Genomic DNA, 15,179 nt, shown 5'->3' on the forward strand with positions numbered 1-15,179 from the left:
AAAAAAAAAAAAAAAAAAAAAAAAAAAGACATTAAAATGGATAGGAGAAAGAAAGCAACCATGCTATGTCTTCTGGATTGGCCTGGTATGCTCAGTTTGAAGGTTACTCGAAGCCAGCTTGCTTTTTGTCAAGAGATTGTTTGATCTGGAGCCATATAGAAAATGGTGACATCTCCACCTTGTGATATATGGGCCAGCAAGGGTTTGCAAAGTTCCATTCTGCACACTTCTCTTCATTCTGAGAATCAGTAATCATTCCATTTATACACACATTACCAGGAATTCAATCCAACCTCTCTTTTTACAGTCTACCTAGAGTTAGTATTATACTATTTACATACAATATGGAAACCTCGTACATGTATGGATCTATTTACAAACTCCCTCTAAATTCAAGTTGTCATTGAAATTACATCTACCTGTATCACAAATCCCACAAAATGATGCTATAGTTTTTACTCAAACTTATATATTCTTAAAACATTAAGAGGAAAATGGATTTTATATTTACCTTACTATTTATTATTTGTTTCTTTATTTTTACACAAGGATCTGAGTTTTCATCTATTTTTTCTTGCCATCCCAAAGAACAAAGCATTTCTTATAGTGTAAGTTGGTCTGCTGGCAATAAATATTCTGTTTTTGTTTATCTGAATGCAATTTTATTTTGACTCCTTTCCTGAAGTACGAGTATCTTTGGATATGGACTTCTGGATTGATAGTCTCATCTCCTTTCAGCACATTAAAGATATTATTTCATTATCTTCTTGCTTTCATAGTTTTTGAAGGTAGGTTGGCAGTATTTAGCAATGTAGTTCCCCTGTATATACTGTGTTGTTTTTCTCTGGCTATCTTCAAGATAGTGTCTTGGGTTTTCAGCAATTTGATTACAATGTGCCTCAGCATCTTGAATATGTACATTTATCTCTCACAAATTTTGGGAAGTATGGGGCCACTATTTCTTCAAATATTAGGTTGGCAAAAAAGTAATTGTGGGTTTTGTAATGAAAAGTAATTGCAAAACCACGATTACTTTTGCACCAACCTAATATTTCTTGACCCATTCTCTATCTCCTTTTCTTCTGGGGCACCAATTACTCATACATTAAACGAATTATCCCATAGGAACCTAAGGCTCTGGTGGTGGTGGTGGTGGTGGTGGTTGTTGTTGTTGTTTTATCCTTTTTAAAAATACAATCTCTGTTCTTCATAGAGAAAATCTATATTGATATTATCAAATTCACTGACTGCTTTGGTCTGCCTGTGTATGTATGTTCCAAAAGTCAGCCAGAGATTTAAGCAGAATTTACACCAAAAATTTGTAACACTCCTTTTCTGGTCCTATTTTTAATGACACTCCCTCATCACTTTCCAGTAGCTGGGGTTGCTCCAAATTCTGTCCTCTGGTTCATAAGGCCAGAAAGACTGAGCTTCCTGCAGGAGTTTCAGCCATGCTGTGTGGCCCTACCTGTGGCTTGACCTCAGCATGATAGTCATAAGAAATTTAACCTATACTTCTTCCATGTGTCTTCAACCCCCTTCCAGAATCTACAGCCTTTGTTCATTCTTCAGACCCTTCAGGGAGTTTTGTTGTTGCTGCTGTTTGTGTTTTGTGAGGGTTTACGGACTATATGGGAAGCAGATATTGTTCTTTGGGATTTAACTTTTACAGAAATCACAAGCACACTCATCTCATTTGTGGCAGTAAAAGTAATATTTACAATGTTAACGTTAAATAACATACCTTGCTACAGGTTTCCGGTAGATACCTTGTATTATGCTGGGTAAGCTCCTCCTATTCCTAGCTCATTAAATAAATATGATTTGCTTGTTGGTTTTATTTAACAGAAAAAAGGAGTCTATATTTATTAATTCATTAGTTTTATTTTCCACAGATTGATTTTATTACTCTCTTTTAATAATGAAAGTTCTCAGGGCTATTCATTTTCTGCTAAATACAGCTTTAGCCATTTAAAATATTGATACATAGAGTTCTTACTCTCCTAACAGTTTATTATATAGTTTCCTTTCCTATTTGAATCTAGAGATTTTAGAAAAAAAATTGTTTTTTGTTATTGTTATTTCTGTTTTCCAAGCTACTGATTTCTGCATTGAAACTTTTGCTATTAATGTCTAGTTCTATTTCAGTGTAGGCAGAGCATGGAGCCTGTTAACACTTTATATTTCATAATTTAATATGGCTTCTTTGAGGTACAATAGATTATCAATTTTTTTCTAAATGCTTCATGGCTCCTTAAAAAACTGTATTACTTATTTCTAGAGAACAAAGTTCAATAAATATTTATTAAATCAGCTTTGTTAGATTATTAAAATACTCTATCTATTCTGTTTATTTGACCCATGAAAGATCAATAAAAGTCTATTAAAGTGTCATAGAACAATTCTACTTCCATCAATTTTTCCTTATATTTCAAACAGTCTTTGTTTCATATGTTTTGAGGCTGTTACCACATCAATAAAAATTCAGAACTGCCTTATCTTCATTGTGAAGTCTGTCTTAAAGAAAATATAACCTCCTTGACTGCATTTAATATTTTTATAGCCTTTGATTCTATTTTGTCTAAATATTGCCAAGATTACTTTCTGTTTTATTTTGCTTTTGCCTAAGAAATCTTGTCCATCCTATTGTTCTTTCTTTTTTAATCTAATGAGTTACTTTGTTTTAGGTATATTTCTTCTTAGTAACTTACAGTTAGATAATGCTTTTTAACTGAATGTACAGTTGTTGTATTTTAATAGACTAGTTTAATAAACATTTAATAATGAGATTCAGCTTTACACAATGCTTTCACATTTATATTTGTTCTTTTCAATATATAAGGTGCAGGGGGAATGTCATTCCTATGTTATGCATAAGGAAATTCAAAGCCAGATAGGTTAGATGCCTTTCCCAAGGTCATTCAGGTAATACATGGCAGTGGCAAGACTTAACCAAAGGATGATAATACTAAGACAATGGCTTATTACAAATATATAATGTGCCCTTGCTGAACATCAATATTCAGATAGACTATTCTGACAAATTTTATATATATATATGTATGTGTGTGTGTATATACATATATATATGTATACACACATATATATACACACACATATATATATACACACACACATATATATGTATATTTAGACAGAGTTTCACTCTTACTGCACTGGCTGGAGTGCAATGGCATGATCTCAGCTCACTGCACCCTCCGCCTCCTGGGTTCAAACAATTCTCCTGCCTCAGCCTCCTGAGCAGCTGGGATTATAGGCACTCGCTACAAGGCCAGGCTAATTTTTGTATTTTTAGTAGAGGTGGGGTTTTACCATATTGGCCAGGCTGGTCTCAAACTCCTGACCCCAGGTGATCCACCCACCTCAGCCACCCAAAGTGCTGGGATTAAAGGCGTAAGCCACCGTGTCCAGTCATGGTCAAATTATTTGATTTTCTTCCACTGGGGGACTTTACACTATTTATTTTTATTGCCATAAATGATATGTTTGCAACACTGTAATCTTATTTCATGTAGATTATACTTTATTTTTTTTCTTTGTTTTATATACTACTGGCCTTCCTTGTCTGTGGGTTCCACATCCGTGGATTCAATCAACCATGGATTGAAAATACTCAGTGATACGGTTTGGCTCTGTGACCCCACCCAAATCTCATCTTGTAGCTCCCATAATTCCCTTGTGTTGTGGGAGGGACTTGGTGGAAGATAACTGAATAATGGGGGCATGTCTTTCCCATGCTATTCTCCTGATAGTGAATAAGTCTCACAAGATCTGATGGTTTTAAGAACAAGAGTTTCCCTGCACAAGCTCTCTCTTTTTGCCTGTTGCCATCCAGATAAGATGTGACTTGCTACTCCTTGCCTTTCACCTTCTGCCATGATTGTGAGGCCTCCCCAGCCGTGTGGAACTGTAAGTTCAATAAATTCAATAAACCTCTTTCTTTGTAAATTGCCCAGTCTCAGGTATGTCTTTATCAGCAGTATTAAAATGGACTAATACACTCAGGAAAAAAAGAAATGGCATCTATGCTGAATATGTATAGACATTTTTATTATCATTATTCCCTAAACAATACAACTATTTATATAGCATTTATACTGCATTAGGTATTATAAGTAGTCTAGAGATAATTTAAAGTAGTCTGTAGGTTACATGCAAATATTATGCCATTTTATTCCAGGGACTTGAGCATCCACAAATTTTGGTATCTGTGGGGGACCCTGGAAACAATCCTTCACAGATACCAAGGGACGACAGTACTTGGTGATTTAGATCAGGCTGCACATTCTTTTCTCTCTCCAGTAGTTTGGAAGTCATGCATCCTACTTTTGTTTCTAACAGTGGTACCTGGTATATCAAAAAGAATATTAATATTTGTTGAACGAATATATTTTTAAACTTTCAAATACTTAGAATATTTGAGTCTACCCCTAGAAAAATGAGAATTTGTCACAAATTTATTTCTGCACCTTGTAAATATGATCCTGGGTTTCTTATTGCTTAGTGTTAAATATTAAGGTATTAAATATTTAATGCTTATTAAAATATTATTTTGTGTGATATATTTTCTCTTTCAAAACCATAGTTTCATATTTGCATTCAGTATTATAATTAAAGCTACAATCACTTAAATCTCACTTTTTGTTAACTTGGTTTAATTATTAAAGATCAGTCACTTCTCTGTTACTGAATTCTTTTGTTATTGTTGTGGCTGTTATTTAGTTTTTATTTCATAATCATAAACTTAACTCTGCAATCCAGCTGGGTATGGAAGGAAACAAGGAAAACATGGAACCCAAAGGGAACCACAGTGAGAGCACAAAGATTCTAGGATCCCGAGAACAAATGGGGTGGAGGATGCTCTCCTGAGCAACAGAAAGAATGGTCTGGTGGTTAAGATAAAACACAAGTCACACTTATTAGAGCTGTCCACAGTCAGCAATGGTGATCTTCTTGCCGGTCTTGCCATTCCCGGACCCAAAGTGCTCCATGGCCTCCACAATATTCATGCCTTCAGCACGCCAAAGACCACTTGCTTGCCATCCAACCACTCGGTCTTGGCAGGGCACATGAAAAACTGGGAACTATTTGTGTTGGGTCCAGCATTTGCCATGGGCAAGATGCCAGGACCTGTATGCTTCAGGATGAAGTTCTCCTCATCAAATTTCTCCCCGTAGACAGACTTGCCACCAGTGCCGTATGGCATATGAAGTCACCACCCGGACATGCAAACCCAGTAATCATTCTGTGAAAGCAGGAACCCTCATAACCAAATCCTTTCTCTCCAGTGCTCAGAGTACGAAAGTTTTCTGCTGTCTTTGGAAGCTTGTCTGCAAAGGAGACGCAGCCCAAGGGCTCGCCATTGACAGCAAGGTCGAAGAACACAGTGGGGTTGACAATAGCTGGTAATACGGGGCTGCCAGCGGCAGCAGCATCTGTGAAGCCTCTGTTACTGAATTCTTAACTTCAGTTCCTCTCTCAGTTACCCGGTCAGTGCTTCCTAAATGTTGGTATGTATAAGAATCTCCTAGAGAGACTGTTAATACACAGATTGCTACAGTTTATCCAGAGTCCTAACTGTTCTAAGCAAATTTTGTATATATTATAGCAATATTTTGTACCATATAGTGTGACCAAAAAAAAAAAAAAAAATCTGATTTTTCGCTCCTTTATAAGGCTGTTTTGTTTGCCTATGTGTGTGAAGGATTTTTTTACTTTATTCTTTAAAAAATTACCATGCTGAAATGATATAAAACTCTTTTCATTAATGTTGCCTGGAGTATGGAAAGTCCCTTCAATTTTTGTGTTTTGGTATTGGGTTTTGTTTTCTGTTTTTGCTCAGAAGAGCTTTTATTAATCTTTCCTTACTCTTTGTGCTCTAATTGCTTCTGCCTCAAGAACATCTGTGATTCTCAGTTTGGTTCTGGGTGTTCAAGTCTATGATCTCTATCTTCTATATTTTTAGTCCTCTCTTTTGTTATTTTAATTTTTATTGCACCTGCTCATTTCAACAGAAATTATCAATTTTTTTCCCCTCTTGATTTTTTTTTTCTTCTTTTTTTTTTTCTTGAGACAGGGTCTCACTCTGTCATCCAGGCTGGAGTGCAACGGCACAGCCACAGCTCACTGCAGCCTCCACCTCCCCAGGCTCAGGTGATCCACCCACCTCAGCCTCCCAAGTAGCTGGGACTGCAGGTGTGTGCCACCACGCCTGGCTAATTTTTGCATTTTTTGTAGTGACTAGGTTTTCATGTTGCCCAGGCTGGTCTGAAACTCCTGGGCTTGAGCAATCTGCCTGCGTTGTCTCCCAAAGTGCTGAGATTACAGGCTTGAGGTACCACACTTGGCCATGAGTTTTTTTTTTAAGTAGTGCTGTCTTTTCAGCTTCCAACACAGACTTTAATTGTGTTATGTCATTCTGGTCTTTTTACAATATTTTCTTGACTGATCCATCTCCTTTTCCAAATAATCCTACTTTCTTATAATCTAAACTTATTCTCTCACTTCACTTTCTATTTCCTGATACTATTGAGGATGACAAACTTCTAAAAATCCCTTCGTATTTCTGTGGCATATCATCTTGGGAGGTCAACATTTACTCTAAGACTCTGAGATACTGTTCCCTTTTCCTTGTCCATAATGATTTCTTTTCATTTTAGTTTATCATGAAAGAGACAGTGTTTGCCAAGAAAGAGATGAAGATTGTCTTTATGTGTCACTTAAACTTAAATCTCTTACAGCTAAATGACATATTGGTTTACAAAACTTACATCCCAATTTCCAGCCTCTAGCAGGTTTTCCACCTACCTGCTAGTACGTGTTGGGATTGGCACAGACTCTTCTTGTATCACTAGCTGCATCTGTGTTACGAAAAACAACAATCCCCAAGGCCCTTGTAGTTTCAGCATAGCTATAGTGCTTTAACTGTGACAGATCCTGACAAATATATTTCCGAAAATATTACTGACCTATTTAGTAAGCAGGATAATGGCCTTCCAAAGGTGTCTACATCCTAATCCCTAAAATCTGTGAATATGTTAGATTACATGGCAAAGGAGAATTAAGGTAGTAGATGGAATTAAGGTTGTTAATCGTCTGACCTTGAAACAGGGAGATTATCCTCCAGTACTGGGGTGGGACCAGTGTAATCATCATGGTCATTAAATCTCAAAAAGAGAAGTAGAAGAGTCAAAGCAATGCAATAGGAAAAAGAGTTGACCGGCCATTGCTGATGTTGAAGATGAAAGGGGGCCACAAGCTAAGGAATGCAGGTAGCTTCTGGAAGGCAGGAAGGACAAGAAAACACATTTTCCCTTAGAGACCTCAGAAAGGAATTCAGCCTGGCTAACATCTTAGCCCACTAGTATCCATCCATTTCAGACTTCTGACCTCCCAAACTGTAAAATAATAAATCTATGTCATTTTGGATCTCAAAGTTCATGTTAATTTATTACAGCAGCCACAGAAAACTAATATATGAACATTTATTTGAGTAACCACTATTTGCATTCTTCACATGCATATGCAAAAGATGTCTTCATTAAAAGTGATGCTTCACAAAAGTACTTACATGTATGATAATTCTTGTTCACTTTTCTAATTAGTGTCTGCATGTTTCTGAAGCAGGGGAAAGATAGCAGCCAAATGATTAAAGGCCTTCCCTCTGTTCGGCCATAGCACAAGGGAATCATCTGTTGAAATTGTTCATTCTAGTTCCACCAAACATCTCATTAGTAGAATTCTCTACAGGAATCTAGACTAGCTTGACTATAAAACAAATTTTAGTGGCAGTGACTTCTTTTGACATATATCTTCTTGAGTAATTTTATAGAAAGTTGACCAGTTATAATAGAGGCTACTACTTCAATATGAATTTAATTTCATTCATTCTTCAATCCCTTCTTGGATAAGGTGCTGATCCTCCTAACTCACTCCTTCATGAGTGAATGCAAACTTAAGAAATTGTACCTTCATAACGTGGGCGTATTTTTCTAACTGTAAAAATGTTTTCTTTAAATAGGCATAACTATGGCCTATCTATTTTAATTTTGTATAGCACTAATTTTCTTTGGGGAAGGAGTCAAAGACAATATTTTTTAAAGTTTCTCTCTATCTAGATAGGATGCTAGTAAAAGCAAGATGTCTATATGTTCTGATACGACCAAGTAGACATTTCTCTACTTACCAGTCACTGAAAATCCCTGTGTTTACCCAAGATTTAACTCAAGAGGCTAAAGTCGTGGGTAAATATTAAGAGGGAATTGAAAAAGGCATATTAAGTCTAAGGAGTAGACTACACTTTCCTAAAAGAAAAACATAATTGGAGAGTTAACACAGCAGCACCTTCTGCCTTGTCAGTGCTGAAGGCCCTGGGGCAGCCAGTACTCTTCACTAGATCTCATCCTGCAAACTTTCTGTACAGTAGATAAAGGCCCAAAGCACAATATAGTTTAGTGAATAGCATAAACTCATTCTTCTGTAAGTACTATATATTACACCATCAGGCTTCTCACTGGTCCTCCTACAAAAATCATTTTAGGCTTGCACACTGGACACAATTGTTCTGGTGGCATAGCTCTTTAGCTAGACCAGCACCGAATAGAAAAAGGCATCCTCTACTATTAGTCTGCAACAGAACCAGCATTTCCACCATTGCAAACATCAAACTGTATGAAGACTTTTTATGCCCAGGAGGATTAAGTCAAAACATAGAGGCATCCTCTACTATTTGTCTGCAACAGAAACCAGCATTTTCACCATTGCAAACATCAAACTGGATGAAGACTTTTTATCCCCAGGAGGATTAAGTCAAAACGTAGATTGACCTAGGATAAGAAGCATTAGCCCTTGTCAAATAAGTATAATTACTTGATGACATTGATTAGTAAAGCTGCAAAGAATACTAAGTAAATTAAACCAGTTAATTTGGGAAAGACTAGAAAGGCAATTTGAACACCATAAAAGCATGGGTAAGAAACAGTAAGATGCTGACCTTTACTGTTTTCTCTGGGCATTATCCCGCTGGGCAGAACTATGTTTAGCCTCCTCAGAAAACCCGATGCTCTCTTTGCACTACTAGCCAATGTCAAGCGACATGAAAAAAAAGAGGAAAGAAAAAGAAAGAAAGAAAGAGAAAAAGAAAGAAAGAAAGAAAGAAGAAAGAAAAGAAAGAACAAAAAAACGAACGAATGAAAGAAAGAAAGAAAGAAAGAAAGAAAGAAAGAAAGAAAACCATTAAAACACTTTAGAAATATATAAAGGTAGACCAGGTGCTGTGGCTCACTCTTGTAATCGCAGCACTATGGTAAGTCAAGACAGGTGGATCACCTAAGGTCAGGAGTTCGAGACCAGCCTGGCCAACATGGCGAAAGCCCATCTCTACTAAAAATACAAAAATTTAGCCAGGTATGGTGGTAGATGCCTGTAATCTCAGCTACTTGGGAGGCTGAGGCAGGAGAATCACTTAAACCCAGGAGGCAGAGGTTGCAGTGAGCCAAGATTGTGCCACTGCACTCCAGCCTGGGCGACAGAGTGAGTCTGTCTCAAAAAAACAAAAAAAAAGAAATACATGAATTTTTCATTTGTATGGGAACTTGTGAAATAGTGATTAAGAGAACAGGCTCCAAAGTCAAAATGTGAGGGTTCAGATGCTGGTCTTCCTCTTGCAGAAATGTTATGTAAATTATTTATGCTTCATTTCCTACATCTATAAACTGGGGGATAATACTGTTACCTCATTGGCTGCTTTGGGAGGATCAACTGTGATCATTCATGTAAAGCTTGTAGCAGAGTACCTAATCCCTAACAAGAGTTCAACATAATTGCTACTGCTGCTAAGGAGAGACTGCAAACCATTGTGGGTAAGAACAGGGACACTGGGACAAGATTGTAGAGGCTCTGCCATTGACAAGCTGTAATCATGAGCAACGTATTTAACTTCTTTGTACTTCACTTCCCTCACCTATAAAATGGAAGTAATAATAACCATTATGAGGGTTATTGTGAGAATTAAATGAGTTAATACTTCTTAAGTGTTTAGACTAGTATCTGGTACATGTCTGACAAATTATTTAGCTGTACCTGAATGGTTTTAAAGCTGTGATTATGGAAAACCAAGGGTTTTGTACACAGGAATGGAGGTAAGGAGAGTGTGCAGCCCAGTCCCATTCTGTATGCAAACAAAGTAATTCTAGATCTTTTACATATTTAACTTTTGAGCAAGATTTTCTTTGAGTAAAGGGTCCTGCTGCTTTAAAGGAAGGAAGGAAGGAAGGAAGGAAGGAAGGAAGGAAGGAAACCATGGCTCTATATGTATGAGCCTTATGTAAAATATATCAGCACAGGTCTTACAAAACATTGAATGTTTTTATACACATTCCCTAGCAGATTTAACCAGATCAGTTTTAAGGTTCCTTCTAGAAAGAAAGTTCTCCATACTTTGAAAAGTGAATTTCAGTACATTCAAATTTTAAATATATGACTTCCCATACTTCTTCAGGGTAAACAAAAATCTCAATAATTCTAATTTAACATGCAAAATTCATGAATATTCACTACAGTCAAATGAATAATAAATCACCCCTGGGTTCAAGTGCTTGCCATGCAAAATTGCCTATTTCCTAGAACATCCAGAAATCTGTTTTTAAATTGCTTTTTATTACTTTTGCTCTTGTGATGGTTGCTCTTCAAAGTAACTTGGAAAAATGTGCCATTCTCAGCATTAAGGCAATAAAGGAGAAATGAGGACAGCAGAACATGGTGCCATCCACAAAAGGAAAGAGTCTGTGGATCAGAGGGCTGGGCTCCGGAAGAAAGTTTTTAAATGTCACCAGATAAAATTTATGACATAAAAGGGAATGTACCTTAGTCATTCTGAGCATTGGTATCTACATGAATAATAAATCAAAAGACTCTTTATCCATTTACTCGTAAACATTACGACCTTAGGTTGAAGATGTGATTTACTCCACTGATATCAACACAACAGAAATCCAGTGAAAGTATCACTGGACTGGCCCCAAGTTCTGGAAAATCAATGATGTGTGAGAGAACAAACATTTTGAGGGGAAGAGTATTTTTTAAAAAGCAAACATTTTTGGCACTAGCAACATGAGTGAACTCATTAAGATTTCTTTTAAAGGGTTACCCTTTAATCTTTCCTACATGGAAAACTCAAGTATACTCAAGTTATCGATTTTATAATTTGATGGAAAGTTATTATTAGTATTCTCCCCAAAATTGGGTTGAATTATTAATATTCCATCTTTAAAAATACATGCAGTATAATTCAATTTATATAAAATTTAAAATATACAAAACTTACAGTGATTACAAGTACCTAAGCTGGTAATAAAGGTATCAATTAATGAAGGAAAATGAATATGTCAATGGACAGGAGAGTGACTACCTCTAATATGATCAGAGAGAGGGTTCAGATCAGGGAATTTTCAGAGGACTGCTGGGGGTGCTAGAAATACAATGTATTGACTTGGGTGAACCTTGAGATAGGTGTTTATTTAAAGTTATTCACTAAACTGTTCATGCATGTCATATGAACTTTTCCTGTACAAATTATGTCTCACAAGTTTATTTAAATAGTATGTTCCATTCTGAAATGACTCTCCAATCTATTACATGAGACACACTTATACTCAAAAAGGTGTTCATTCTTTTTCTCTGAAATTCAGATTTAACTGGGCATCCTTAATTGTATCTGGCAACTGTAAACCAATCAGAATAGCATGGTTAGATTACAAATAATATATATATATTAAAAGACAGGAAAATAAGCCACAGATAAAATGCATTCTTAAAAGTCTCAGTCATTTCATTTCATATTCTATTAATATGATACATTTGTGTTTCATGGTTCTGACCTCCTGTGACCCCTTGTGCCCAGGGACTATAAACATAAATAGGCTACCTAGACACAAACTAATTTACTTATAGGAAGGCAAAGAAGCTTACCATTATAAATACAGCACGCCTTAGAAAGGAGAGTTTCAAGTCAAAAACAAATCTGGAAAAATAATTAATCTGCTTCTTTTTTTAAAAGCAATGATGTGTCTTTTTTATGTGCATTTGTTTACACAGTAAAAGAAAAGACAATCAAATAGGTAAAATGGATGCTGTATTGCTCCCTTATATACACCAAGAATTACACATCTGTCTAACAATGCTAACCACTCTGAACGATAATTATGGATCAATGCTTTAAAAAATATCCTGAATTGCCTGCAGAAATGGCAAGGAGAATTCAATTAAATTATTTGTAAAAGCCAGAGTCTTTTTTTCCTATCCATCTGCTACTCGAAATGGGATGACCTTTCAAATAGTGCTTGCTGTTCTCAATGCAAACTCTAAATAAAGAAGTGGAGTGTGGCTCTTTTTCTCCTCTCCAGGTTCAGCATAGATAGAGCATTTGTACTGACATTCTACACCACTCCAAAGAATGCAGATTTGGCTTCTAGAACATAAAAGAGGCATTTCAGGAATATAAATCAGGCTTTTGTCCCATAACTTCAGTCATGACATTTGCCTTCTATCAGAAAGGTGTGCTGCTTCTGAGATAAGTGTTTGAGAACAAGCTACATGAAGTAATTTACTCCCTGGAGAAAAATTGCAAACCTCACCCCCAAACAAACGGCATAAAGTAAATGTATTAGTGAAGAATCCTTTGTTAAACTATCTATGGCAGGGGAGCTAAATAGAAAAGGTCAGATATTTAAGCTAACAATGGGCTCAAAACAAACCTTCCAACAGGTCTCTCAATAGGCCTAGATTATCAACTAACAGCTTGCACTATTAAGACTATTAATAGTAATAAGCCATGCTTTCTTCACTGAGTCTATATATATTTTACATTGTTTTATTGCTCCCCTGTCCCTTTTAATTTTTAAAGCATTTCCAGTATGGTATTTTGTGTGCTTTTTTAAAAATTGGGATTTTGGACAAATTTTCATGTATTTTCTCGATAAAAGTGTATAAAGCACATTTCCAAAAGTTCAAAAAATACAGAAATATAAAAAATAATCTATTACCACATCACCCGGAGAAATAGACTCTTAACAGTCTGGTGTTTATACTGCCATTCATCTTAATACATAAGTGTATCACAAAATTAGATGATATTATGTAACAAAACTAATCAACTGTTTTATGAACATCTTTCTATGCCATAAATAAAAATCTGTATCATCATGCAAAAGTTTTCATTACACCTTTTAAATATTGTATGGGTATCTATGTGTGTGTGTATCGTTGTAAAATATAACTTTTAAGTGAATTTATTTAAATACCCAACTACTTATGAGTACATAGATTTACAGCTTTTTTCACTATTATAAACAAAACTGAAATGAGCATCCATACACACATCTTTGCAGTTATTTCCTTAGTATTACTTTCCAGAAATAGTATAGCTGGACCAGAAAGCATAAACATTACTAGGGCCTTTTGGTTAATATTGTCAATCTGCCTTTCAGAAAGTTTACTAAGCACGGTAGGTAGGTTTCCCTCTACTGTATAATACTGAGAAATATCAATTTTTTGGACGCTTGTCGGTGTGAGCAAAAATGTCATTATTGCTCTAATTATTATTGCTTTGATAACTAATGGGGCTGAGAGTGTTACTGGTGTTTTGTAACTCTTCCTTTGTGAATCATTATTCAGATACTTTTCAAATAGTAATTTGTAAAGTATTTTGAATTTTGGCCCATTTTTCTATAAAATAAAAGTATTATCTTAGAGTACAACACCATTAAGATTTAAGATAAATACACACACGAGGAAAAATGCTATAGATAATAACCATTTTAATTTTAAAAATAATACTCAGCATAACCAATTATACAAAAATACACACATATGCCAGGTGCAGTGGCTCACGCCTATAATCCCAACACTTTGAAAGGCCAAGGCGGGTGGATCACCTGAGGTCAGGAGTTCAAGACCAGCCTGGCCAACATGGTGAAAAAATACAAAAGAAGTAGCCAGCCGTGGTGGTGCACGCTTGTAATCCCAGCTTCTCAGGAGGCTGAGGCAGGAGAATCACTTGAACCTGGGAGGCAGAGGTTGCAGTGAGCCGAGATCACGCCACTGCACTCCAGCCTGGGCAACAGAGTGAGACTCTGTCTCAAAAACAACAACAACAACAACAACAACAACAACAAACACAGATGTGTATGTATGTGGTATATAAAATAAGTCAATACTCTATTCCAGCACACTATTTCCAATTCCATTTTCCCATGGTAACTAACAAAAACAAAACAAAAAATAGAAACAATTACTTGTTTATCCTTCTACATCTTTTTCTAGTTTCATACTAGTATATACAAACAGATTTTGATATAGTCATTCTTTGCTTTCTAATTTCAGTGGTCTCATATCATTCCAATTAGTCAAATGATTAGATGCTGCCATATCATGGACATGCTGGACATCACATATAGATGTACTTAGTTATTATTATTATTTCCATAGTATTTCATGGTATGGTTAGAGTATAAATATATTCAACAATCTCACTATTCATGTGCTGTCTTTATGTTAATTACGTTAATGTTATTTAGGTTGATTTTTTTTTTTTTTTGCCACTATTAACAATGCAGCCAACATCTTTAAATATACATGTTCACATCAGAGATTACTGACTCCCAAAATTAAGGTTGCAGGGTCAAAGAGCAGGTGTAACATTAATTTTGATAAATATATCCAGATTTAGCAATATATGAAAATCTTTCATTTCTAAGCACCTTTAACAAGCATGGATACTATCAATATTTTCCAATTTTGTCAACTACTTCACTGGAAGAGTATTTATCTCATTGTGATTTCAATTTCTATTTCCACAACTACTAGTAAAATTGAGCAGAGTTGCATGTCTATTGGTCACTTACATTTCCCCTCTGTGAATTGCCAACTAATATCCCTAGCCATTTTTCTCAAATATGATATATAACTGTATGTCATCAGTGTGTAAGAATTCTTATTCTTCTAAAATTTATATTGTTTAATGTACATTCATATATTTAATTCATCTGAATTTTTAAATTTTTATGGTAAAAAATAGTGGTCTAATATTTACAACTTACTGATGAAAAACCAATTTTCATAGCATCTTTTATTAGATAAACATACATTGCCCAACTGAATTG

At 35.6% G+C, this 15,179-nt stretch overlaps 1 protein-coding gene and 1 pseudogene across 5 annotated transcripts in view; both read right to left on the reverse strand.

The window, feature by feature from the left end:
- The window catches only part of FHIT (fragile histidine triad diadenosine triphosphatase), a 1,104,604-nt gene that overhangs the window by 974,307 nt on the left and 115,118 nt on the right, over positions 1 to 15,179 (reverse strand). The gene's annotated exons all lie outside the window — the stretch shown is intronic.
- Positions 4,941 to 6,881, reverse strand: LOC108543586 (peptidyl-prolyl cis-trans isomerase A pseudogene; annotated as a pseudogene).

Source organism: Rhinopithecus bieti, unplaced genomic scaffold (assembly GCF_001698545.2).
Source record: "Rhinopithecus bieti isolate Rb0 unplaced genomic scaffold, ASM169854v2 scaffold_21649, whole genome shotgun sequence".
Taxonomy (NCBI): Eukaryota; Metazoa; Chordata; class Mammalia; order Primates; family Cercopithecidae; genus Rhinopithecus; species Rhinopithecus bieti.